Genomic DNA, 21,498 nt, shown 5'->3' with positions numbered 1-21,498 from the left:
TCTTTTCTTTTTATATTTATTTCTTTTCTTTTAATTTTAGAGATACTACCTTTTATTGCATAAAATCTTTTTCTATTTTCATCATTGACCTCATCAATTTTATCACCTAGTAATTTATCTACAGGGACAGCTAAGAGGTGCAATGGATAGAGTACTGGGCCTGAAGTCAGGAAAACTCACCTTCCTGAGCTCAAATCTGGTCTCAGGTGCTTACTAGTTGTGTGACCCTGGGCAAGTCACTTAACTCTGTTTGCTTGCATTTCCTTACTTGTAAAATGGGCTGGAAAAGGAAATGGCAAAACACTCTAGTATCTCTGCCAAGAAAGCCCCAAATGGAGTAATGAAGCATCAGACATGACTGAACAACAATTTATTCTATTAGTCGAATTGATGAAAAGGTTTCCTCTCTCCACAGTTGAGTTAAAAATTTTCTTCCACTTTTTTATGTGCAGGGTGTGTGTGTGTGTGTGTGTGTGCTGTGTGTGTGTGTGTGTGTCTGTGTGTGTGATCTAGATGTGGCTCATGGAGTGGATTGAATAGATATACCCTAAATTTTACTACCACTTTCCTGGGAAGGCTTTGATTCCTATGAAGGGTAGAGCAAGAGATTGGGGCCATGAGTCTCTCTGCTCTGCTCTCCTGAAACAGGAGACACTAGGCTAAAATTACATCTACCTGACTCGTTGACTCATGTTAGTCTAGAGCAAATAAATTTTAGTTCAAGCTCTACTCTTGATTATTATCCCTTAACAGGGAAGGAGTGCTCAAGCTGTATATCCAGACATGACTCCTTTTCCACTGAATGTCATTTACCCAAAGATCACACATAGTGAACAGCAAATAAATTCATTTATCCAAGCCAATAACAAACAGAAACCAGAGAAGTTAGAGAGATGAGAACAAACCAAATAATAGACACAGTGAATGAACCATTCCACTGGGAATAAGATATTTCATATTATCCACGTCTCATGCACAGGCAAATTCAAAGAGTCTAGTGTGTAGGAAACTGAGGATAGGGACATAAACAAGGTGCTGACTCCTCCACATCAGCTTCTTCCCAGAGTCTTTTCTCTCTTGTAAGTAACCTCTCCCCAAAGAGAATATGGAACCATGTGTCTTCTCTCTCTAAGCTTCAAGCCAGAAGCCCAAGGTGCCTCCTCTTCCAAGGTCTAATTCCCTCTGCCCCTCACGCAGGCATGGAGCTTTGAGTAATGAATTTTCACCAATAAGGAGAGCATTATGCAAATAGGCTTGAGCCCTGGGCTGTTACATGCAAACTAAATATCTTTTAGATCATTAGATCACTAATCTAGTTAGATTTTATTATGATATGTGATAGGTGGCATAGATCCAAATCCATTTTTTTGCCATACTTGTTTTACAGGGTTTTTTAATACATTGAAAAATAAACTCATTAGTAGAATTCTCAAACTCTAAAACTGTATATACATCAGTTCTGTTTTGTAGCAGCTATATGACACAGTGGATGGAGTACCTGGCCTGGAGTCCAGAAGAAACCTGAGTTCAAATCTAGTCTCACACACTTACTAGCTGTGTGACTTTGGGTAAGTCACTTAACCACTGTTTGACTCACTTTTCTCTCCTATAAAATAGGGGAAATAATATCACCTACCTCCCAGGGTTTTTGTGAGGATAAAATGAGATAATATATAGAAAGCATTTAGCATAGCACCTGTCATATGGTAAGTCCTATATATCATCATCATCATCATCATCATCATCATCACTTTTTATTATTACTAATATTCTGTTTCTGATTAACCCATACTTATTGTACTTCACAAGTGAGCTTCTGTCTTCAAGACCATGTAGGTTTATGGTAAATGATTGTTTTTGCCTTCTCTCTCTCCACAGCACCAGGTGATGTGTCTCATGCTAGTCAGCTCTTCTCATCTGGTCCTCTAGATGAATGGAATTCTCCCCCCTCTCTCCCTGATTATAACTTTGTCCCACAATTTACTCCAGAGCTGCTGATTCAAATTACCTGGGACTGCCTCCCAAAACATCTTAAAAAGGTTGGGGAGGGGGAAGAAAGGGTACCCATTCCCCTGGTCTGTTTGCAGCCCAGAGAATTTGTAGTCCCCATGACACAAAAGTGTCATGGAGTTGAGACGATTATCCACAAAATTCAGCAGGTAAAAATCTTTCATTCATAGTGCAATTGTTCTGAAAAAATCCTTATTAGTGATTACATCCTCAGAGAAATTCTGATTACACAACTTTGCTTCAGTTTGCCTCTGTACACCAAAACCTTTGTACTATTGTGGGTTTTTTTCTGTATTTCTTGTTTTATATTATGTCACTTTGTGATTTGTCCTTCCACGGAACTAAACTTCAAAAAAATTGTAATTTCATTTTCAATTTTTAAAAATTTCATTTTCATTTTCATTCTCTCAATTTCAAGAACACAAATTAATACAATATCCACTTCTTTAGAGTTAATCCAAATGTTTCTATTTGTTCTCCTAATCTTATATCTTAGCATTTGCCTTTTACCTCCAATGTTCTAATATAGCCTATCCTATGCTGAATAATACAACCCACCTCTTTGGCCTTCTCAACTTCTAAGCTTTCTCCCTTCCTGCACCTGGCTTTCCAGTTCCTAGAATGGTGAAAAGCAATTTTAGGACTCTGTTCACCCATGTTCTATGTCAGCATCTGGTAGCCAGTTCTCACTATTCTGAATGCTCAGATAAAAGAATTTGACATAAGCTGGGCTTTGCTGTCCCTCTCCACCAGACATGCTTTTCTCTTCACTGCTTCTCACCTCTCAACTGACCTTGTTGGTAGTGGATGCTGTTTTCTGTCAGTTTTAAGGCCCTTTTAATCACTTGGATTCCAGATACTGCTTTATTGACGTTCTAACTTCTAATCCACTACACAAAATTAATTTTGATATAATTGGCATAATAATGATGATGTTGATTCACAATGTGTCATTTTAGCCCAGAGCAAGATACAGTAAATAAAAACTACTATTTCATTTACATGTGTGCATAAACACTCTCAGTATTGAAAGCTATCAAATTTTTTATAACATCACTCAATTTTTAGAAGTGAGCTTTCTTTGCTATTTTCCCATTTAGCTATCGGTAACATTACATCCTGTAACAAGAGTACTGTTTTTCAAATCAACTTACTTTAACTCAGCAAACTAAACTTACTTTAAATGATCAAGACTTTCTCCTGGTTCAACAGCACTGTGAGCTTAAAAGATTTAGGAATTTGATTTCCATACTACATTAGTAGATGAGTCCTTTCTGTAAATAACAAATCTCAGTCCAATCCTCTTCCCCAAGGTCTCTCACTCATATTCTTTGTCCAGCTTAATTTTTTTTCCTATTTGTTGCTACCCTTTACTTATTCCCTTAACCAGTTTTCAGTCAAAGCTGTCAACTCCCATTCTATTCCACAATTCTGCACCTCAGACATTAACTTCTGATGTGGAACTCTGCTAAATGCTATCTGAAATGCTTTGTAAGTCGTGGCTTGATTGTCCAATAGAGCAGCATAACATTGTCAGTGCATAAGGCAGAGATGTTCTCTAAGAATTCTAGAAACCTATCAAGTCATAGGCTTCTAAAACTCCATGAATAAATCACCATATTGTATAATTTCACTTGATTATAATAAATCAATTCAAGAAAAAATGAAAGGATTTTTTTTTTTAATTTCAGGGGTGGTTGTTGTCATGGAAGCCATTTGTGGAACATTTTCTAGCCTACCTAGATAACCATTTACTTCAAAAGACATTCCCTAGTACTTATTGGCTGTTTGTAGACTTCAGAACTAGCACAAAGAAAGAGAAACATCAGCATCCCTTCATTTGTGGCTCAGGTGAGCAGAGATGTAAAAGCTTTCCATGTTCAAGTATAAGGTAAAGCTGTATGCACCAAGTATAAAAATAATGACTGATTAAAATAAGCCAGAGTCCATATCAAGAGTAGTCACATAGTACCTTAGCCCCCCCAAAAAAAAAAGAAGAAAAAATGCATCTAAATTATCCAAGAAAAATGAGGATTCACCTTATTCTTTTTCACTGAGAACTTCTAGATAGTTATACAGTCACAGAATCTGAAAATAGAAATGAAAGCTAGACTTAAACTATCTCAAACTTCTGCCCAATGGAATAATTTCATGAGCTATCATCATGCCCAGATGTGTTTATCCAGTCTCTTTTTGCAGTACTCCAATGATGGGATTCTCACAGCAGTCCATTCTCTGTTGGGCAAAACTCCAATGTGTAGGAAGTTCCTCTTTACACAGAGCCAGAATCTATCCTCATAATTTCCACCAATTAGATCTATGGAATCTTGCAAAATAAGTGTGATCCCTCTATATAATAGCCCTTCAAATATCTTGATGGTCAATCGTTATTCTCTTTTCCAGGCTAAAACATCTATTCCCTCCAACCAATCTTTATATGGCATGGCATCACTCAACATATTGCTCATCTTCCTCTTATGTATGATGGATACCTTGATAAAATACTTTAAACGTCATCTCACCAGTGCAAAATAGAATTGGGCTATCATTCCACTTGTTCTTAGCACTATATTTCTATTAGTGTAGCCAAAGACCACATGTGAGTTTTTTGGTAGCATGTCACACTATTAACACACATTGAATTTGTAGTCCATTAAAAACCCCAGATATTTTTCACATGAAACAATGTCTAGACACATTTCTAGCATTCCATATTTGTGTACTTGTTTGTTTTTATGTTTGTTTGTTGGACAGGAACTAAGTGTAGGACTGTATGTGATGAAAATGCTAGACCCAGGACTTTTGAAATACTTAAATACTCAGATGCATCACCTGTGATCTCATTGATTTGGATGTTCCCTCCAACAATGAGAATTACCATCCATCCATGCCATCCCATAACCTATGCAATTCTTATCCATGTCCTCCCACAGGAGTCCACCAAATGTGTTTGAGGCTTTCCTTGCTTTCTTCTGAAATTGCAAAGAGCAAGCACTCAGTATGTCCACCTGCCATCCCTTGCTTTTGCCATGTGATTTGCCAATGTTGCACATTTCTTTAATGATTTCTTAAATGTCTGTTCTTCAAATTTCTTTATTGGTTATACAACACAACTTATACACCCCACCATTGCCTTATAATGTTCCTTCTTATTCAATGTGGAATTTCCTTCAGCTCCTTTGAGCAGCTTGGGAGGAGAATTGAAGAAGAGCAATGGGGCAGGTAATCCAGGATTGAGAAATTACAGGACATGTATGGCATTAAGACAATGAAGCAAGAGATTAAATGGTGGAGGATAATGTATAGTCAAGACTGTGAGGACAGAGTGGGGAAAACCAGAAAGGGATAAAGGAACTGAAGGCTTCAGTGAAAACAAAGAACCAGCTTAGAAGTGAAACAAGTGGAAGAAAAGAATGTAATTAGAAAGGAGAATTTCACTATGACCTAGTGAAAACTAGTTTGACCAGTACAGCCCCCAATATCTACCCCCCCCCCAGTTTGTGTGCATACTAAGGCTCAGAAACCAAGAGACCAGGCATCCATACTGTGCTCTCCAGGATTTGCTTGCATGGCACAGTTAAGTTTTCTGGGTTCCTGTGCCTCATTCTTTCATTATTAATCAATTCAGAAAATACTCTCATTTCAACGGTACAGACAATTTCACCCCCTTATCATGGAGGAGTCCCCTATTAGTGTTATGTTGGTTATTTGTTTAAAATTCTATGTGCACATTTGAAACCACTTCAGCATGTGCAAGGCATGGACTAAGGGCAATGAAGTCTGCACACAGACTCTTTGTTCCCCATTGGCATTGTTTTCTCCCTCCCCTTGTGAGTAGCTATAAAGTTTTCTTAACTGCAATCCCTATGTAGCACTGTTGCTCTTCATCTGAACCACTCCCTCTCCTTCTGCACTGCATTCACAGTTCATTATTATAGAGGTAGCAATTATTCACATGATGGTAAAGTCTAAAGTATGAGCATCTCCATAGATGGTTGAGTGAAGAAGTAGGTCAAAGAAGTTGAGAAGGATGATCACTTGGGAAGCCATGGTATATGAGGGTATATCAACATATAGAATGAGTTCCTCTAGTATAAGCATAAGAGCTAAAGAAGGTTTTTGGTATGCTACAATAATGGGAATGGATTAAAGTCAAGTTTGGGTTTAAGAAAAATTCATATTAATAGGGTAGGATCATAGAAAATTCAGAAAATCATCATTTTAAAGCTTGAAGGGACCTTAGTTGTCAATCATAGAATGTCAGAGCTGGAAGACACCTCAAAAAAATCACACAATTTATTGTTTCCTTACTATCCATGTTAATTTAGTAAAAGTAAAACTTCTACTATCAAAGATACAACTTCACATCTTAAAACCTATAAACTTTTAAAAATCGCAGACTCTTTTCCTTCTCCTTCTGACTGCATCCTACTCCTCCCATCCCCAGCACAATCCTCCTCCCTGGCTTCTATATACCATCCCTTTGAGGATCAGCAAGTTGCTTACTATGAGGGCTAAGTGGTTCTTACCCTCAATGATATAGCTGTTTTAACTATCTGCAGTGTAGTTCAAGAAAACACTGACCTAGTCAACCTGCTCATTTAAGTGATTAGGAAACTGAGCCACAGAAGTGAATGACACTCAGACTCCAGTCATCCAACCAGTTATAATCTACATAATTATGCTGTCATCTAGCCCACATTCTTCTATCTTGTTCACAAAGCTATCTTGAGATACTTTTGTCAAACACCTTGATGAAATTCAAATCTATCATGTCTATAGCACTGCTCTTATCTGCCATTCTCATAACCCTGTCAAAAAAAAAAGAATTAAAATATGGTCCACTACATATAAGCAGGTTCAGCCCATGCCTCACTTCCTTGGAGAGATTCAAACACTATGTGTACCCAGAAAAACTTGACTTTGTTATGTCTGAACTCTACTTTGGAACTTACCTGTCCTGATTGATGGCTATCCCTCATGCCCTGAAACACGGAACTAGCCTCCAAGAATGCTTCAATTTACCCCTTGGCCATTTTTTTTCAACTGTCACCTGTCATCCAAGCTCATACCCTCAATTCCTCCCCCTGATTTCTACCCCCCCAACTATCTCTCCCCACTTCCAATACTAAAACTAAACATATTCAAACCAAAACTGTCATTGCTACTCTGATGAGTATGGCAATTTACTTGCTTATAGCTACTTTCACTAGCCCAATAACTTTCTGAACAATACGCCAGCCCTCTCCTACCATTCCCCTATTTATGCTGTCTTTCCTATTAGAATACAATCTCATTTGAGGGCAAGGACTCTCTTTGCTTTTTTTGTTTTGTTTTCCTTTTAATTAGTACATAGTACTTAGTATGTAGTGAGCACATATTAAATCCTTCAGGGGGAAAAATGGACATTCAATGAAATAGAGGACTTTCAAGCATTCTTGTTGAAAAGGCCTGAGCTGAATAGAAAATTTGACTTTCAAATACAAGACTCAAGTGAAACATGAAGAGGTAAACAGGAAAGAGAAATCATAAGAGACTTATTAAGGTTGAACTGTTTACATTCCTGCATGGAAAGATGATATTTGTAACTCATGAGACCTTTGCCAGTGTTAGGGTAGTTGGAAGGAAAAAATTATATGTATGTATGTAGATAGATAGATAGATAGATAGATAGATAGATAGATAGATAGATAGATAGATAGATAGATAGATGGCACAGGGTGAGTTGAAAATGAAGGAGTGATATCTGGAGAATAAAAGTAAGTGGTGAGAGAGGATTCTACTGGGAAAAGAAGAAAGGCACAGGTAGAATGGGATAAATTATCTCACATAAAACAGAAGAAAAGGCTTTTACAGTGGAGGGGAAATGGGGGAAGGTGAGAGGGAGTGAGTGAATCTTATTCTCATCAGATTCGGCTTGAGGATGGAATAACATACACACTCAACTGGGTATGGAAATCTATCTTACCCTAAGGAAAATGGGGGTGAGGGAGGGGGACAAGAGAGCAGGAGGATGATAGAGGGGAGGACAGATTGGGGGAGGGGGTAATCAGAAGCAAACACTTTTAAGGAGCGACAGGGTCAAAAGAAAGAATAGAATAAATGGGGGGTGGGATAGGATTAGGGGAAATATACTTAGTTTTTCACAACATGACTATTATGAAAGTGTTTTGCATGACTACATGTGTATAACCTGCATCAAGTTGCTTGCCTTCTCTGTGAGGGTGAAAGGGGAGGGAGGAAGTTGTGAAAATTTGGAACCCAAAATTTTAAAAACACACATTAAAAAAAATGAAGGACAAAAAAAAATAAGGCAATCTCATTGAGGACAAAGACTCTCTTTGCTTTTTGTTTTGTTTTGTTTTCCTTTTAATTAGTACATAGTACTTAGTACATAGGGAGCATATGTTAAATGCTTTTTCATTCATTCATTTCATTCATTATTCTCCTTTACATACATTTTGTTAAAGACAAACTAGCCTGCTTACAATTATCCCACACTCAATTTGGAGCCCTCCTCACCTGGGGTTTTGTATATGCTGTCTGCCATGTCTGGAATCAACTCTCTTCTCACCTCTGTCCCTTATGATCCCTATCTTTCTTCGAGGTGCAGCTCACATGCCATCTCCCAAAGGAAGCCTTTTCTCATTTCCTTCATTGTTGATGCTTTCTCCATCCTCCTCAAATTGTCAGGTATTTCTCTATTCACAGTCTGGATTCATTCTCTCTTTTGAGCCTCACAACAATCCTGGAAGATAGATGCTATTATTCTCCTCATTTCATATTTGATGAAACCAAGGCAGAGCAAGGTTAATTGGCTTGCCCAAGGTCACATGACTAGTAAGGGTAGGGCTAGATTTGACCTCAGGTCTTCCTGATTCCAGGCGCAGCACTCTATTGATTATACTACCTTTCAAGTGGACGTGTATACAATATGTATGAACAGACGGCTCACCTGGAAAGAGATGCCAGCTTTGCAGAGAAATTTTACCCTTCACTCCAGTATTCTAGCACTCCAATGAGAGAACCAGAGGATATTGAGGTTGCTTTTGAGATATTGGTTCCAAAATTACTGTAATATGGAATGATGATGAGTTTCCTAATGATAAGTTTTCTTAGGGGCGTGATGGAATAGAATAAAAGGAGTGGTCCTGGTGGGACATGAAGAGATGGCTATCCTGGGAGTCTTTTTGAATGGATGCTTCAGAAGGACTTTTTTACTCTGCCCTTCCCCCCAGTTAGATGGTCAGAGTGTATGGAATATACTGATGAGGTGTGAGTCCCTATGACCAATTGGACTGGACTGAATTGGACCCGATTGAACTGGATCAGTTTGTAACAACTGAACTGTATCAAACTGATTTAGACCAGCTTGACTTGGATTTGACAGGAAAATATCACATTGTATTATCCTTAGAACATTTCTCAAGCTTTAGCTTATTCCAGACTTCCTGACACTTTTCTTACAGACCTGTACCACTCTTCTATAACCAACCTTCCTTCCCATCTTTTGCATATGTCCTTTTAAAATCTGATTTTGTTGGATAGCTCTATGTGTGGCAACATCTATCATGTACAAGACTGACGTGTGCCAGTAATCAAGGAACTCCCTAAGAGGGTTCAGGGATTGTGAGGGTGGAAGGGAATAGAAGGTAATCCTTGCCTGGATCAAGGAGAGATAAGGGTGGAAACAGAAGAAAAGATGTGTAACCCAAAGGCCAAGTTGGTCCTATCAGAAAGCCTGCAAGACATCTACATCCAAGGCTATAGCAAAATAAAGGAGGTGGGACAGTTACCAGTCAAAGTTCAAAGCATAGAGAATCTGATGAAAATAAAAGAGCAGAAATACAGGAATTTCAGGAAAGAATATTTTGTTCAGATTCATGCTGTTTCCTTATAGCTTAGGTCTTCCCCATGTGTGTGCCCCCAACCTGCCCTTGTCCTCCTAACTCATCTATGCCCTCTGAGTCCCAGTTTCAGACAATATCTTTATTCTCTTTAAATGCCTTCCCATGTTCTCCTTCACTGTCATTATTCAGGACTGCGTGATAAGAATTTCATTCTTGTCAGATTTTCATCATTTTTGGTTCATCATGTTTAGTATCTCAGGTTATGGAATCATTATCAGCTTTACTCTGAAGGCCTCAAAATCACCGCCCTTTTCTATCACAAATTCTAAGATGCTAGAGATACTTTTTGCCAAGGTTATTATCACTTCCACATCATCAAACAGTTCCTTCCTCCTTGTTGGTTAGCACCAGCTCCAGAGTAGCAATCTCCCTAGTCATTTTCTTTACCTTGTGAAATTCAATTTAATTCCACAAATATTTATGAATAATCCATTATGTACAAAGCACTGTGCTATCTGCTAAAGATATGAAGATGAAAAAAAAAAGAGCTTCCAAATATGTTGGAGGTGGGAGATAATAATGTATACAAATACAGTACATAGTACAAGGCAAAATGTGATGGGGTGAAAGAGAGATCCATACAGAAAACTTGAGTAGGAAAACAGCTCTTTCTGTTGGAGGATCTAGGAAGACTTCACTGAAGAGAAGGTCTCTGATCTAAGCCTTGAAGGAAGAAAAGGATTCAACAAGTAGTGAAGAAGAGCAAGTGACTCTCAGGCATAGCAAATGGTCCATAGGAATGCACAGGGGTAGAGGAATACAGAACAAAATTAGGCAACAGCTTCAAATCTGATATGGCTAGAACATAGAGCATATGATGGAAAATAAGTGAAATAAGACTGGAAAGGCAGATGAAAGACAAATTGTGGAGAATCTCAAATGTTAAGGAATTTATATTTCATTATATTGACATTAGGGAGTCACTGGAAATTCAGAGTAGGGAAATGGCATGTTCTTTGGAGAGACTACATGGAAGTGGATTGAAAGATGGACGAGAAAGTGGAATAATCAGAGGCAGCAAGATAGTAGGAGTGCCAATAACTTAGGCAAGAGGTGATGAGCATTTAAACCAAAGTAGTGTCAGCATGAGTGTAGAAGATATTATAGATGTGAGAAATATTATAGAGATAGAATGAATAGCACATGATCATTGATTGGATTGGGGGAAAGATGATAAGTGAGAGGGAAGAGTCAAAGATGATTCTATGGTTTTGAACTTATGTGACTGGGATATAGTGGGGCCATCTACAGAAATAGGAAAGTGGGAAGGTAAGTCAATATTTTATATTTTGCTTAATTAGACAAAAGATGGGAAAACAAAGGAAATTATCCAGAGAGTTCCCAAAAGACCAAATCATAATATTAAAACTTAAATAGCAATACCTGGTATTTGTGCAGCACATTGCAAAGTAGTTTCACATAGATTATCTCATTTGTTACAGGCAACAACTTCGTGGGAGAGTTGGGAGGTCATCAATGTCCCCATTTTGCATATGAGGAAACTGATGTTCAAAATGATTAAATTACTCTTCAAAGTCATATATATGAAGCAGGACTGGCACTGCATTCTGCAGTCAGTGCTCTTTCCATATATCATACTACCATAGCCTAAATGAAGTAGAATAATCTCTTTTGTAAATAATTAAACAAGAAATTAATGTAATTTTTACCGTTTCTTATTTCATAGTCAAACCCTCTAACCCTGGCAAGATATAACACTATCTGTAGACTCATTCCAGATACTGAAACCAATCCCAGCCCTAATGGTGGGGAGAAAGAAAGTAGAGAAAAGATAGAAGGAATCCTACCTCTGTTGATATCTGGACCAGCACTGAGTTTGTTTTACTCAGGTATTGCTCTGACTTCAGTAACCCGATTTCTAGTATTCTATCCTTTCATCCCAACCACTGGATATGACCATTACTCAGTTTCCCCAGAAACCTAATTTCTGAGTGTCTGACATATACTGTTAGAGCTGGCTGATGCTGACTCAGATGATATTTCAGTCTTCTCTAATTACATGCCCTGCCTACCATAATTTCCCCATTGATCAGATCTGATTTTACCTCAGTTTACTGCACCTGAGTCTACTTGTCTTTCTCCTTTGGATTGATCTCCCTCTCGTCAGTTCCTTTCCTAGATCTAAATTACCATACACCTAGATTAACAGTGCCCTGACCGTACACCTATTCTTAACAACAACCACCCACCTCACCCATAGCAGCTCTACCCACAACCTCCAATCATCTACTAGACTCCTGATTTTGCTTGTCTCCAATATGACCCATCCTGCTGCCACCTGAGCTTCACTTATAGCTGTGCTCAAAATAACTGCAATGCAATATTAATAAGCCTGAGTTAATTTAAAAAATCCTCTTAAATTACTACGATGATAGTTGGTCTTTTCCTAGCTCCTTCAAAAAAAGATTAAAAAAAACACTTTGCAAACAAGATCGTATTAATCCCCAAATAACCTTATGCATTTCACAATTTGAATGCTGCTAATGTCCTAAGCATGAAATAATGATTATCAGATTCATAAATGAGAATTCATCAATTCATTACCTGTTGGCTTAAATATGATCTTATATTGCATTTGCAGATTATGTTGATTTCAGGTATTACTTTGTGAAAATGTTAACTGAGTCTAGATCCCTGCTATAAAATTTGAGATATATGAAAATTCAAATATTTTCAATTATCTTTGGTCATTTATGGTTTTAATCAATGTAACCAATGAAGTACAAACAGGACTTTAATGAAGGTACTCATTTGTCTTACCTTGTATGGACTTCAGGTAACTGAGTATTTTGCTATAAAGTATTATAATTTCAGGCCATGGAAAACATGTTACTAGTGCCACGAGGATCCTGTTCAACTAGGAAATCCCTTTCTACTCTAGATTGGATGTGAAGACATTTCTGATAATTTGTTGTTCTTACTGTTGTTTGGTCATTCAGTCATGACCAACTCTTCATGACCCTGTGTGGGTTTTTCTTGGCAAAGATACTACAGTGGTTTGCCATTGCCTTCGCCAGTGGAGTAGCAAAACAGAGGTTAAGGGACTGGCCCAGGGTCACACAACTAGTGAGTATCTGAGTCTGGATTAGAACTCAGGTCTTCCTGACTCCAGGCCCAGTGCTCTATCCACTGAGTCACATAGTTGCCTTGCTAATTATAGTTCTTTAAATAAAAGCCATGATCTCATCCATTGCATTCTCTACCAATATACTTGTCAGGAACTGTCAATCAAGTAGCAAAGCATTTAATTAGAGCAGAATAGCAAAGTGATGTTTAAAGTAAAAATTAATTGATGCTATGTGATTGCACACTCAACTACCTGGTCTCCTAAAGGTGTCAGAAGGACCCAGGTATGTGCTAATATTAAGCACCCACTGATTCTTCCCCTTACATAATGTTTCCTAAGCATTTGTGTTTTCTAGAGATATGCATGTCAATCAGTCTCTCAACTTGTGCTCCCACCTACTAGACACTCCTTCCTTTCCAGCATGCTGTCAACCAATAATCTTTATATAAGTGGCATTATCTTAGCAAGCAGTTTTTAGATCATACAGAAGGGTTATAAAAACAGAAACATGACTCCTATGTAATATAGACTATAACTTCCATTTGATCCAAGGACGCAGCCCCCTCCTAAAAGCAAAAACTCTTTTAGTTGAGAATATCTGTCAATCTATCTCTCTGCCTGTCAGTCTCTATTTCTGTCTGTCTCTGTTTCCCTCGCCACTGTCTCTCTGTCAGTCTCCTGGTGTCATGGGGAAAAGTCCATATCCTCACACAAGAATTTAGAACAGAATAAACCTAGAGTTCTTAATTGCACTTTGACTCTTGGGGAAGACTTTCTCTTGAATCAGATAGGTCGTGGTGTCCTAACTGGTGCTGATGTTGTGATACCACATGCAAATAGACAAAATATTCACCCCCTTTCTGGGTTAATCAGCTATATGCACATATATTTTAATACTCTGGGTTCTGGTATGTATACATTCATTTATCATATTCCCAAGTCTTAGAATCAGGTCAATTGCTGATCCCTGATCTGGAAGTCAATACATGGGTTGCACAAAATTCAAAATAGGGGCATTAGGTCTCTTGTGGGATATGGTATTTTCACTGGCTCATCTATATAACCACAATAAACTAGACTTAGCCTGGGCTTCTAGAATACTGGGCTTCTGGAATTGTTGCTTGAATAGTCAATTTGCCAACCAGTCAGGCAATGCCAACTATAGGCAACAGTATGCTGCAGATAAAGATTGTTTCAGGAACCCTTCTTTGTTAAGAAAAGCACTCTATTCCTTTTTCAGTGTCTGCTTCTCCCAGGCAGATTATTCCTTGAATTTTGTCCCTTGTCTACTCAGAGCACTATCTGTCAAAGTTTATCTGTCCTCATTCACTCAGGACCTTGTTAGCTAACTGACTAGATAATCTGATAATCTAATTGATCTTTATGTCCTAATGGTTGATGGTGGTTTAAGGTAATACCCCTTGTATATAATATTTTAGCAGTTCTTTAATGCATTAATCCAAAGGATTGGCTAATGGAAAGAATTAATGAAGACCATTAATAGAAGACCAAAGACACATTCAGGCATAGGCAAGATTTCCAATAACCCAGAAATCACACCATATGGGTGTGAATTCTGACTATAAATTGGGCCAGTCCTGCTTCCAGAATTACAGACCATTATCTAGTTTGTTTACCAAGTAGTGTCACAATATTAAATTGGTGCTCCAATCCCCCAAAGACCTTTTGTCCTAAGAACACTATAGTCACATACATATATGTGTGTGTATGTATGTCTGTATGTATCATGTCTATATATCATAAGTATTAGCTTCCAAAAAAAAGTCAGATATACAGGACATGAAAAGCACTAAATAATACAAGGAGGATGAGGATTGGACCTTTGATTTCATTACCACAGGAAAGGCCTGAATGAGAAATCTCCCTCTACCAATGCAGGTCATCAACTTTTCTGCAACTTGTACACGTGGGAGTTATTGATAGCACTGAAAATTTAAATGATTTTCCTAGAGTCACACAGCCACTATATGTTAGAAGTACAATTTGAATCCAAGCTTTCCCGGCTCCAAGCTAAACTCTCTATAAACTATACCACACTTCATTGTTAACTATCATAAAAAAAAATGAAATTGATAATATTTTGACATATGACAAATTATGCATTTTTAATGTGGAAGCCATTCCTGAATCAATTGTCTATGTCTGGTCAAACTACTAATTTCTTAGAACAACCAAAATTAATACAAAATTATAGGTAAAAATAAAAATGAGAACAAGATATTCAATAAACAAATTTTTATGCCAAAATTTTAGAAATAGGTGGACAAAGGAACAAAATAGTTTACCACTATTTCCTGAAGAAATTTAATCAATATAAAACAATTACCAAAACAAAGAGAAGAAAATAGCCTAGTACAGGCAGCTAAGTGGCAAAGTGGATAGAGCACACTCAGCAGCAGCATAAAAGAGAGGAAGCAGCTGCAACAGTAGCAGCAGCAGTAGCTTTGGGGACCCTCAGCCCGAAGACAGTAACAGGGTCAGACAACCGGTCAGAAAGAGAGTACAAGGGAACTGTTGCTGGCACTGATTAGCAACAGCAGTTTTGGGTTTCAGTTCAAGGGTGGAGAAGAGCACTTGTGGTGGGTCACAAGGGAACAGGGGCCCTGGTTTCAATTCCAAGACAAAGAGGAGAACTAATGCTTATGGCTGCATGGGAGCAGGGGCCCTTCCTGCTTGAAGAACAGAACAGAGATAGGAGAGCTATGACAACTGCTCTGAATGACACCACTTTGGAAGCATAAAAAACTTGTAGAACTGGCTCTGAAAACAGCAGCATGTAAAAGCCTGAGGGGAGAAATGCAAATGAAAACAACTCTGAGGTACCACATTACACCTATCAGATTGGCAAACGTGACAAAACAGGAAAATGATAAATGTTGGAGAAGATGTGGGAAAATTGGTGAAGTTGTGAACTAATGCAATCATTTTGGAGAGCAATTTGGAACTATGCCCAAGGGGCTATAAAAATGTGCATGCTTTGACCCAGCAACAGCACTTCTAGGGCTGTATTCCAAAGATATCATAAAAATAGGAAAAGGACCCACATATACAAAAATATTTATAGCAGCTCTTTCTGTGGTGGCAAAAAATTAGAAACTGAGAGTATGCCCATCAATTGGGGAGTGGCTGAACAAGTTGTGGTATATGAATGTAATTTGTAATATTGTGTTATAAGAAATGATAAGCAGGCAGAATTCAGAAAAACCAGGAAGGACTTGTATGAACAGATGCAAATAAAGTGAGCAGAACCAGGAGAATGTTGTACACAGTAATAGCCACATTGTGCAATGACTAACTTTAAAAGACTTAGCTCTTCTCAGCAGTGCAAGGATCTAAGACATCTCCAAAACTCTCGTGATGGAAAATGTTATCCACATACAGAGAAAGAACTGTGGATTTTGAATGCAGATTGAAGCATGCTATTTGCTCTTTTTTTTCCTTCTGTTTTGTTTTGCTTCTTCTTTCTCGTGGTTCCTCCTATTGGTTCTAATTCTTCTTTACAACATGACTAATGTGAAAATATGTTTAATAAGAATGTATATCTAGAGCCTATATCATATTGCATGCCATCTTGAGAAGGGAGGTGGGGAAGTTGGGGGAGAAAATCTAAAACTCAAAAGCTTATGGAAGTGTTTGTTGAAAACTAAAAATAAATTAATCAATTTAAATAAATAAATAAATGAAATAGAAGAGCTAAGAAAAAAGAAAAGAAAAAGTCTGAAGCTTTGGACAGTGCCTCCCCAGAGCCCAACTTTAGCATAAAGTTCTAAGTCAATAAATAGGCTGGAAAAATGAACAATGAAAAATACCTTGACCATAAGAAAGCTAATACAGTGGCAGTGAAGAACAAGACATAAACTCAGAAGAGAACAATTTGAAAACATATATAAGGAAAGCCACAAAGAAAAATGCTAATTGGACCCAAGCTCAATGAGGATTCCTAGAAGATTTAAAGAAAGAGATAAGAATGATAGAGGGAAAATTGGAGAAAGAAATAAAAGTGACACAAGAAAATTATAAAAAGAGAATTAATCGCTTCATAAAAGAGGCACAAAAAAATAAAAAAAGTACACCTAGAAAAACAGAATTGACCTAATGGTAAAAGAAGTACAAAAATTCACTGATGAAAGTAACTTCTTTCTTTCCTTTTTTTTTTTTAGGCAATTGGGGTTAAGTGACTTGCCTAGGGTCACACAACTACTAAGTGTCTGGTCTGAGGTTGGATTTGAACTCAAGTCCTCCTGACTTTAGGGCTGGTGATCTACCCACTGCACCACCTAGCTGCCCCAAAAGTAACTTCTTAAAAGGCAGAACTGGACCTGGGCCAGCTAAGTGGTACAGTAGATAAAGCACCAACCCTGGAGTCAGGATGACCTGAATTCAAATCTGCCTTCAGGCATGTAACACTCACTAGCTGTGTGGTTCTGGGCAAGTCACATAACCCCAATTACCTCACCAAAAAAAAGGCAGAACTGGCCAAATGGAATAAGAGGTACAAAGAAAATAATTCCTTAAAAATTAGAATTGGGCAAGTAGAAGCTAAGGACTTCATGAGACATCAAGAAACAGTAAGGCAATCAAAACTTTAAAAATGGAAGAAAATATGAACTATCTCATTGGGAAAACATGGAAAATAGATCAAAAAGAGATAGTTTAAGACTTATTAGACTACGTAAAAGTCATTATCAAAGAAAAAGCCTAGACATCATATTTCAAGAAATCATCAAGGAAAATTTTCCTGATATCCTAGCACTAGAGGATAAAATAGAAATTGAAAGAATTCACCAATCACCTCCTAAAAGAGATCACAAAATGAAAACTCTCAGGAATATTATAGACAAATTCCAGAACTTCCATGTCAAGGAGAAAATATTGTAAGCAGCCAGAAAGAAACCATTTAAATATCATGGAGCCACAGTCAAGATCATACAAGATTTAGCAACTTCCACATTAAAGGAATGAAGGGCTTAAAATATGATATTCCAGAAGGTGAAAAGAGCTAAGATTACAACCAAGAATAACCTACCCAGCAAAACTAAGTATAATTTTCCAGGGGGAAATGGCTATTTAATGAAACAGAAGATTTTCACATACAGACAGTTCTCACTTTACCTAAATTCACATTACAAAAATTCAACTTTACATAAAGAATTCTGAAAGAAATTCACATTCTAAAATCTGTCTTAATTGCACTGCACAATATTGTGCTTTTGCTTTTCTCTTTCCTCTTGGCACGATCTCCTACCCGCACCACAACCAAAAAAAAAAAAACAACCCACACCTTTTTAAAAAAAAACACTCCAAGTGAAAGCAGAACAGATGCTGTGAAAGATAGCAACAGTGGGATCAGGGGCTTGGCTTGAGACATCTGGCACCAAGAAAGGAAACCTTTTCCCCACTCCACACACCAGCCTGCATGTCTGCCTCCCCCCATCCCATGTCTGTCTTTCATTTGTCTGTACTCGAGTACCACATCTGTCCCTGCCTCCCATGTCACTTCATTCCTTCCTGTCCGTGTCTATATCCAGCCCTATGTCCATCCCCGATGTGTTCTTCTTGATTTGGACAAGACTCCAATATGACTGACCCTTGCCGCAACATGTTCCTCTTCCTGCTCTCACTACTCTGTCCCCAGCCCCTATGTGTCCTTGAACCATGTGTCACCCTGCTATCTCCACAAGGCATGTGGCTCCCTTCCTGCTGCCTTCCCTCCCTTTCTCTTTTCCACATAGCCAGACAAATTCATATTATGTAAAAATCACTTTGCAAAGAAGTCTGCAGAAGACTCCACCTACATAAAGAGAGAACTGTCTTTACTGCTGATTAAAAGGCAGGAGCTGAACAGAAAATTTGATAGTAAAACACAAGAATCAAGAGAAATATTAAAAAGGTAAACATGAAAGAATGATCATAAGGGGCTTCATGAAGTTACTGTTTACATTTCTATATGAGAAAATATGATGCTTGTAACTCCTAAGAACTTCACCATTATTAGGGCATTTAGAAGGAATCTACATAGACAGAAGGCAAGGGTGTGAGATGATTATGTTTAAATGATTTCAGAAAAAATGAAAGAGTAAGCAGAAGGGATGACCTGGGTGAAGGAGGAAGAGAGAAATAGAATGGGAAAATTTTCTTACATAAAATAGGAACCCAAAGAAGGGCTTTTATAATGGAAGGGAAAATGGGAGGGTGGAGGCACAATACTTGAACCTCACTCTTGTTAGAATTGTTTCAAAGAGGGAGCAATATACATATACATGCAGTTGGGTATAAAGATTTATGTTTCCCAACAGTGAAATAGGAGGGGAAGATGTGGGAGAGGGGGGGGAATGATAAAAGAAAGAGTGAATTAAGAGGGTAGTGGTCAGAAGCAAAATAGACTTTTGAGGAGGGGCAACATAAAAAGGGAGAGAATAAACAGAAGAAAATAATATGGAGGAAAATACACATTTAATAATTGTAGCTGTTAATATGAATGGAATGAGCTTACCTATAAAATTGAAGTGGGTAGCAGAATGGATTAGAAATCAGAATTCAACAGTATGTTGTTTATAAGAGACACACTTAAAAGAAACAAAGACACACAAAGAATTAAAATAAAAAGACTAAAGAGAATCTATTATGTTTCAGCTAAAGTAAAAAAGGAAGGGGTATAGGCGGCGTGGTTGATAAAACACTGGCCTGGGGTCAGGAGGACCTGAGTTCAAATCCAGCCTCAAATGCAAAACACTTACTAGCTGTGTGACTCTGGCCAAGTCACTTAACCCCAATTGCCTCAAAAAAAAAGCAGGGGTAAAATCACGATGTTAGACAAAGCAAAAGTAAAGATACTACTAATAAAAGAGATAATCAAAGAAACTACATTTTGTTAAAATGTATCATAGACAATGAAATAATTTTTTAAAACATTAAAGGAGAGGAAAAAAAAGAAAATTTGGAACTCAAAATTTTAAAAGAAAAGAATGTTAAAATAAATAAGTTTAATTAATTTTTATAGCAAATTCTTTTTCACCATCAAGCACTATGGGTCTACTACAGTTAGACTCTAAAATCATGGTTCTAGATATATTATATTAAGAAGTAAAAGTAGCACTGAAGGAAATGAAGCTGAAAAGAGCAGTTAAAATAGATATGGTATACATGGAAATGTGTAAAATGGTACAATATTGAGAGCTTGGGGGAACTGACTATTAAGTTATCTGAAAAAGTCATGGATATCAAAGGTACAGAAAATAACTTGAACTTTTTTGTTACTTTAAAAAAAAATGCTGACAGAAAGACTAATAAAGGTCTCATTTCTCAAATATATGGGAAACTGAGTCAAATTTATAAAAAAAAAATATAGTCATTCCCCAGTTGGTAAATGGTCAAGGGATATGAACAGGAAGTTTTCAGAAGAAGAAATCAAAGCTATTTATAATTATGTGAAAAATGCTCTAAATCACTACTGATAAGAAAAAGGCAAATAAAAACAACTCTGAGGCACCATCTCACATCTATCAAAAATGACAAATGTTGGAGGGGATGAGGATATTGGTGAAGTTGTGAACTAGTCCAATCTTTCTGGAGAGCAACTTGAAACTATTTCCAAAGGGCTATAAAGCTGTGCCTTTGACCAGTGATACCACTAGATCTATACCCCAAAGTGATCAAAGGAAAAGGAAAAGGACCTATATATACAAAAATATTTAAAGCAACTCTTTTGGTGGTGGCAAAGAATTGGAAGTTGAGGGAATGCTAATCAATTGAAAAATGGCTAAGTAAATTGTGGCATATACTTGTGATGGAGTACTGTTGTGCTATAAGAAATGACAAGGGGGAGGGTTTCAGAAAAAACATGGAAAGACCTATATGAATTGATGCAAAGTGAAGTGAGAAAAACCAGATCATTGTGCACAATAACAGCAATGTTGTAATAAAGGTCAACCATGAAAGATTTGGCTACTCTGATCAATACAGTTATTCAAAACAATTCCAAAAGGCTTATGGTGAAAAAATCCTATCCACCTACAAAAAGAGAACTGGTGAACTCTGAGTGCAAATTGAAGTGTAATTTTCTCACTTCCTACTTTTTTTTTGCTTTTTGTGATGTAACGAATATGTTTTGCATGATTTCATAGTGTAATTAATATCATTTTGCCTGCCTTCTCAGTGAGTGAGTGGAGAGGAAAAAAAAGAAAATTTGGAACTCAAAATTTTAAAAGAAAAGAATGTTAAAATAAATAAGTTTAATTAATTTTTATAGCAAATTCTTTTTCACCATCAAGCACTATGGGTCTACTACAGTTAGACTCTAAAATCATGGTTCTAGATATATTATATTAAGAAGTAAAAGTAGCACTGAAGGAAATGAAGCTGAAAAGAGCAGTTAAAATAGATATGGTATACATGGAAATGTGTAAAATGGTACAATATTGAGAGCTTGGGGGAACTGACTATTAAGTTATCTGAAAAAGTCATGGATAT

Source organism: Phascolarctos cinereus, unplaced genomic scaffold, assembly GCF_003287225.1.
Source record: "Phascolarctos cinereus isolate Bilbo 61053 unplaced genomic scaffold, phaCin_HiC Scaffold_726;HRSCAF=1367, whole genome shotgun sequence".
In the NCBI taxonomy this organism is placed as follows: domain Eukaryota; kingdom Metazoa; phylum Chordata; class Mammalia; order Diprotodontia; family Phascolarctidae; genus Phascolarctos; species Phascolarctos cinereus.
This window is presented reverse-complemented; position numbering follows the sequence as displayed.